At 44.2% G+C, this 6,782-nt stretch overlaps 1 pseudogene; it reads left to right on the top strand.

Annotated features, from left to right (window-relative positions):
- Positions 1–4,056: 4,056 nt before the first annotated feature.
- On the top strand, positions 4,057–6,497 carry LOC126937335 (interleukin-6 receptor subunit alpha-like; annotated as a pseudogene).
- Positions 6,498–6,782: the final 285 nt, after the last annotated feature.

Raw genomic sequence — 6,782 nt, 5'->3', positions numbered from 1 at the left:
CCTCTTCCTCCCAAAAGAATACGGAATGAATAGTTGTATGAGTTGAGCCCATACAAAGTGTAAACAGTCATTGACATCATATCTGTAATGGAAAAGATGCGGGAACACAGGAGACCTGGCTCTAGTTTGAGCTTTACTGCAAACTGTGTCTCTGGATAAAGACCTCAACTTTTCTAGGTCTCATTTTCTCACCTATTAGCCAGTGGGGTTGAACAATGGTAACTTCTGGGGCTTTTCTCCTGGTATCTCAGGTATAATTTTAGGAACCAGTGATAGGACTCAGTGAAGTTTTAAGTAGAAAATTAATGAGTATTACAGACTCCATCTAGCCCATGGTATCTCAACTTGTTCACACACACTGCACAGTATGCACAAAAATAGAGGTGAGTTAATGCAAGCACTCTCTTTAGAATTTCTCAGTAAGCCCAAGATGAAAGTTGGCAGAACATTTATAAAATCTTTCCATATGATGCCAAGAGCCCTCCCTCCCTCCTTTCCTTCCTACCTTCCTACCTTCCTTCCTTCCTTTTTTCCTCCCTCCCTCCCTCCTTCCCTTCCTTCCTTCCTTTCTTTCTTCCTTCTTTCTTTCCTTCCTTTCTTCCTTCCCTCCTTTTCTTTCTTTGTCTCTCCTTCCTTCCTTCCTCCCTCCCTCCCTCCCTCCCTCCCTTCCTTCCTTCCTTCTTCCTTCCTTCCTCCCTCTCTCTCTCTTTCTCTCTTTCTCTCTTCCTTTTTTGAGATGCAGTTTTGCTCTGTTGCCCAGGCTGGAGGGCAGTAGCTCAATCTTACCTCACTGCAACCTCTGCCTCCTGAGTTCAAACAATTCTGTTGCCTTAGCCTCCCAAGTAGCTAGGATTACAGGCTTGCCTCACCATGTCCCACTAATTTTTGTATTTTTAGTAGAAACAAGGTTTCTACTAAAAATTGGCCCAGGCTGGTCTCGATCTCCTGGCTTCATGTGATCTATCCTTTGCCTCCATCTCCCAAAGTGCTGGGATTACAGGTGTCCATCGTGCCCAGCCAGTCTTGCCCTTCATAACAAGGAAATATATGTGGGGGGTGTGTGTGTGTGTGTGAGTGTGTTAATCAAGTAGGTCAGTTTATTGCTCTCTGACAACCTCCTAGAACTGACTCTTACATAAGCAATGTTGAATCCTCTGGGTTCAAAGAACATAACTCTAAATCTGAATGATTAATTTTGGTCTCCTTTCTTTTCTAAGACAAGAGACAGCCCTCTAATTATAGCATACCACAATAAGAAAATCAGCCTAATTAATTTAGTTGAAAATTAATTACTTTTCTTTACCCAGGACAGGGAGTGAAAGGCTTTGCTCTCTAAAGACCACCCTTCCCAGCCTGACTGAGGACTCTAGGGACAGGATGAGGAGGCACACCCCGCTGGGCCAGGCTGCCACCCCAGTACCATATGGGCTAGAATGACTTATGGGGTAAAGAGAGATGAAGCACAGGAGCCCATCACAGAATGCATGACTGGGTCCTGCTGGGCCGTTGAGCAATAGTGTGCTTGCTGTGTGTGCAAAGCGGCAAGGCAAGAGGAAGCTTGGCTGAAATCAGCACAAAATGCAAAAACACTTCCTTAGTGACCTGGCTTACCCTCATCAACATGTGAATTCTTAGTGTTAGCGAAGGGTTCCAGGGTGCTCTCAAACATCAAACACTGCACAGATACCAAACCCACACTTTGACAAATGTTAAGGAGAAACAAACAAAAACCACTTGCTCATAAAACACAGATGGATTGAAAAGACTAAGAGGAAAATAATCTGGGCAAAATAAAATTGGAGTTAGTAAACACAGCACATGCAAAAACTGTTTGAGACATTGGGAACAAAAATGCTAGGGTCAGATCACCCAGCCCTGTTGTTAAACCTCTTATCTCCACCACGAACAGCCAATGGCAGTGCAAATTCCACATAAGGTAGCGTGCATTGCCTATTCGATAAAGGAAAGCCCAGGACGTGGGCCACTGTGGGGCAGGAAGACCCTTCAGAAGCACAGTGCATGCACACAAGGTACTTCCGGTATGCAAGGGACAGCTGTTTCCAGCTCACCATGCCTGCAACTCATTTGTGTCCACTGTATTCCTAGCAGCCTATGGCCTTTATAACTAGACCAGAGGAGGGTCTAATAAACTTCAGTCTGAAAAGAGAGTCATGTAAAACAATTGTGAGAATTGCTAGATTTGGAGATCATTCTTCAAATATATCTCTTTCAAAATATTTGTGGTATTCTTAAGCATTGTGCAATGTTTTAACATTTGAGTCTCAACTTTACAACTCACTTATTGGGAGGTCCTTGTATTTACCAATATTTTAGCCATTATGAAAATAGAATCTGGAGGGCATTTTCCTTAATATCCTTCAAGATATTTGCTATTTTATCAATTATTTACTCAGAGTAATTACATCAAGAAATCACTGCCCTTCATCATTTTAATCCTAAATAATAACAAATGCATGGATTCACTTTGGAAGAATGTCTCAAATTTCATAGTGAAAAAACTCCAAACATACAGTCAGTAGGAATGCTAATAGTTACCCTCAGCAAACCATTTGACATTCCAGATTAACTAAAATAATAAGGTGGCTTAAATTTGTAAATAATTTGATTATTTTGTGACTCTTAGGTATCAAAATTGATGTATATTTTCTCATCAGTAGTCTGAGAGCTATTTTGAAAATGAGTTTCATACAACTCACTGTACTTGCTATACACAACTCTACTTGCTACAAACTGCCCTCGATTACCACTTGTTCTATAATCCAAACTGCTCTGTCACCATCTGTCAGCAATGAGGTGGCTTGTTGAGGTTAGAGAGCAGCAGGAGGCAGGACGGTGCTTAAGATAATCTGAACCGGCCGGGCGCGGTGGCCCACGCCTGTAATCCCAGCACTTTGTAAGGCCGAGGTGGGTGGATCACTTGAGGTCAGGAGTTCAAGACCAGCCTGCCAAACATGGTAAAACCCTGTCTTTAAAAAAATACAAAAATTAGCCGGGTGTGGTGGCGCTGTAATCCCAGCTACTTGGGAGATACTTGGGAGACTGAGGCAGGAGAATTGCTTGAACCCGGGAGGCAGAGGTTGCAGTGAGCCGAGGTTTTGCCATTGCACTGGGCAACAGAGCGAGACTCTGTCTCAAAAAGAAAAAAAAAAAGAAAGATAATCAGAACCTCCAACCCCACACCCAAAACACATTATTTTATTTCTAGTCTTCCTAATAAGTCTTAGATATTTGTCCTACTGTATGGTCTAAAATCATCTGTCTTCAAAGCCGCCCCACCTCCTTGGAAAAGAAATGTAACCAGAGACTGGGGTTCTGATTGAACTTGAGCTTGATCCTGAAGAATCCCATAAGAAAATGGATGCTACAATCCCACATTTAGGTTGATGTTGTTATCTGTTTGATCTCACTTTACAAATGCTACTTCCCACCATGCTCCTTCCTCCATTGTTTGACACATATTTCTTATACTTCAAGAGGCAGCTCAATATTCAGTTCTAGGAAAAATGGTCATGGTTCTACTATCTCATTCTAAGTTAGAATTTTTCTCATGTGCTTATATAAGGTGTGGTGCTTACCTCTATCTCAATACTTATCGTATCATTTTGGAAATGGCTATTTGTTGATTTTACCGACCAATTTCAGTGGAAGTCCAACGATACATCATTTATTTCCAGAACTTTATGCATAAATGGCACTGAACGTGGACTGAAAGCCTTGTGAAGGCAGCCATGCTGAGCGCCTCACTCCTGCAATATTCCTACGCCTGGTCTGTCCCTTGTGGCTTGCCAGGCACTGAACACATTTTTATCCAATGAATTAATGAAGTTGCACTTAGTATAAAAAGCATAATGTACTTTATAATTGATGCTGGCATAATTACACAAATCTCTTGTAGGAAAAGATATCCTACAGCAGAGGCTGGCAAACTATAGCGCCATTGCCTGCTTTTGTATCCTCGCCAGCGAAGAACCGTTTGTGCATTTTCCAATGTTTTTTTTTTTTTTTTCAAAAAAATCTAAATGAGAATAGCATTTTATGATATGTGAGAACTACGTGGAATTCAAATTTGGTGTCGGTAAGTAAAGTTTTATTGGCACACAGAGTCTTGTTCATTCACTTGTGTACTGTTCATGGCTGCTCTCCCAGGGCAATGGCAACAACAGGGCTGAGCAGCTGTGGCCAACACCAGATGTGCGTTCTCCTTGCCTTGCACTCTGCTGCACTACAAATTGCAGGGACGGCCTTCCAGCGCTGCTTGCAATGCCATACTATGGCATTTTATTCATTTAATTTCAGTGCATCTTCTTACATCCACCAAGAAAGGATGAGAAAAGCGGACTCCAAAAGTCACACTTTCAAGGCAGAGTGGAGTGTAGATCATTTTGTTACGAGATTAGAAGGCAAAGCATGTCTTTGCTATGCGATGATCTTATAGCTGTGCTAAAGAGTATAATACACATTGACGTTATCAGGCAGAGCACCCGGCATGGTATTCTCAACCGCAGGCAGGAAACCGATAAACTTTAAAATAGAATAATACCTTTTCCAGAAAGAACACTTGTGTGAAGAGTTGAGAACATTGAGAGGAGCCTCGAATATTAACTGAAAAGCAAGTAAAAAAGTATAAAACTATTGTAAGCAATTATAAAAGGCAAAATTATAAACTATTAGACGATGATGGAAGTTATCTGTATCAGCTTGGGGATGAGAAAGCTCTTTAAACAAGACTCAAGTTTTACAAACTCATAAAAAATTTAAAATTGTCTGCTTCATTACATGAAGAACTTAGATTGTTCAGAAAATACTAGAATATCATTATAAAAGAATGCAAATTAAAATTATACCTGTTAGACTGGCAAAAATTCAAAATTTCCTATCTCACTAATAGGCCAAGACTGGGAAGAAACAGGTCCTCTTTTTCACTATTGATGGGAAAATAAATTGGTCTAGCCAAGTCACCTTACAAAGTGAATTTCAAGATGTGTTCCTACATTGTCAGTACCCGCCACTGCTCCAAGTTATGGGAGTGGGAAATCGTACTGAGACCTACTGAGCCAGGCTGGGCAGGGCCCGAGGGAGCCGCATGGGGGCTGCCCCCTATCCTAAGCCCGCCTGACCACCTGTCACCCCGCTTCTGCCTCCTGGTTCCCACCAGTCCATCCACCTCTCTGGGACCACTGGGCGGTAGCCAAGGAGGAAGCATGCCGGCCATCCGCTGAGTGCTGCTGGCCACACTGCGGGCAGTGCTGGCCCAGGAGGGTAGCCTACACTGGAGGTAGTGAGTGATGTGTTGACCAGGATACTGCATTCCCCTCACCTGCCCAGAGGGAGAACCTGAAATCATGCCACTGTCCACTGGTTGCACAGGACTCCAGGCGCAGGCTCACGCCCCAGCAGATGGGCTGGTGGGAAGGAGGCTGCTTCTGAGGTCGGTGCAGCTCTGCGACTCTAGAAACTATTCTTGCTGCGGGGCTGGCTGCCCAGCAGGTCTGTGCTTTGCTGGTGGATGTTTCGCCTAGGAACCCCAGTTCTCCTGCTTCTGGAAGAGCCCTCTCAGTGACATTGATTGTGAATAGAGTCCTCGGAGTCAAGGTTCTGAGTCAAAGCTGTTCTATTGGTGAGGAAGTTTCAGAACTGTCAGGCAGAACTCTTCCAGGAGCCGTGCCAGTATTCTCAGGAGTCCCAGAAGCTCTGCCAGTGGCAGTGCCAGAGGGAGATCACTCTTTCTATACAGTGTCCCCGTGTGTCACCAACAGTGTTGGGAGCAAGTTCAGCAAAACCCAAGTGTTGGAGGGTTATGGAATCCTGCAGTCCGACCCAGCTGTCAACGTCACAGTCATTGCTGTGGCCAGAAAGCCTTGCTGGCTCAACGTCACCTGGCAAGACCCCCACTCCTGGAACTGGTATTTCTGCAGACTATGGTTTGAGCTTTGATACCTGGCTAAATAGTCAAAGATGTTCATAATGTGAATGGCCAAGGATCTCCAACATCACTGTGCCATTCACAACACCTGGAAAGGCATGAGGCACCAGACACAGCTTCAGGCCCAGGAGGAGCTGGGGTAAGGCTTGTGAAGTGAGTGGAGCCCAGAGGTCAAGGGCACCCTTTGGGCAGACTCCAGGAGTCCTCCAGCTGAGACCACCTCCACACAAACATCTACTAATAATAAAGATGATGATAATATTCTCCCCAGAGATTCTGCAAATGTAACAAGCTTCCTGGGTTAAAAAAGACATGGAAGTTGCAGGGTCTGAAAGAAGACAAGACCAGCCTACAGCATGCACTGGCTGTGTTCTTTGGGGTGGCTGGTCCCAGAGAGACCTAGACCCACCCCATTACTTGTTCCTCTCATCTCCCATCAGTGTCCCCTAGCAGCCTCGAAATTGACGCCACCCTCGGCCATGGCCGACCAGATGCCAGGGACCCGTGGAGCCCTTATGACATCAGCAATGGAGACTATTTCTTCCCCATATAGCTGGCCAGGTGGCACCTGACAGGTTGGGTGTGTAAACCAGAAAAGTATCTGAGACAGCTCCCTATCAGTTTAAAAGTATGTTTTGCCAATGTTAAGTACACACCTCGAAGAAACAAACACGGAATCATAGAAAGACTTTGGTCTATGCTTTTTTCCAAAGATGATTTTGAGGGTTTTTGAGTATTTAAATGAGACAAGCAGGCTGGAGGGGGAAGAGGGAGGATATGGTCACATAACAGAATTCACATGTGACAAGAGAAAAGGAGCCGGCAGAGGAATAGTCCA

This window comes from Macaca thibetana, chromosome 15 (genome assembly GCF_024542745.1).
Source record: "Macaca thibetana thibetana isolate TM-01 chromosome 15, ASM2454274v1, whole genome shotgun sequence".
NCBI lineage: Eukaryota > Metazoa > Chordata > Mammalia > Primates > Cercopithecidae > Macaca > Macaca thibetana.
This window is presented reverse-complemented; position numbering and strand designations above follow the sequence as displayed.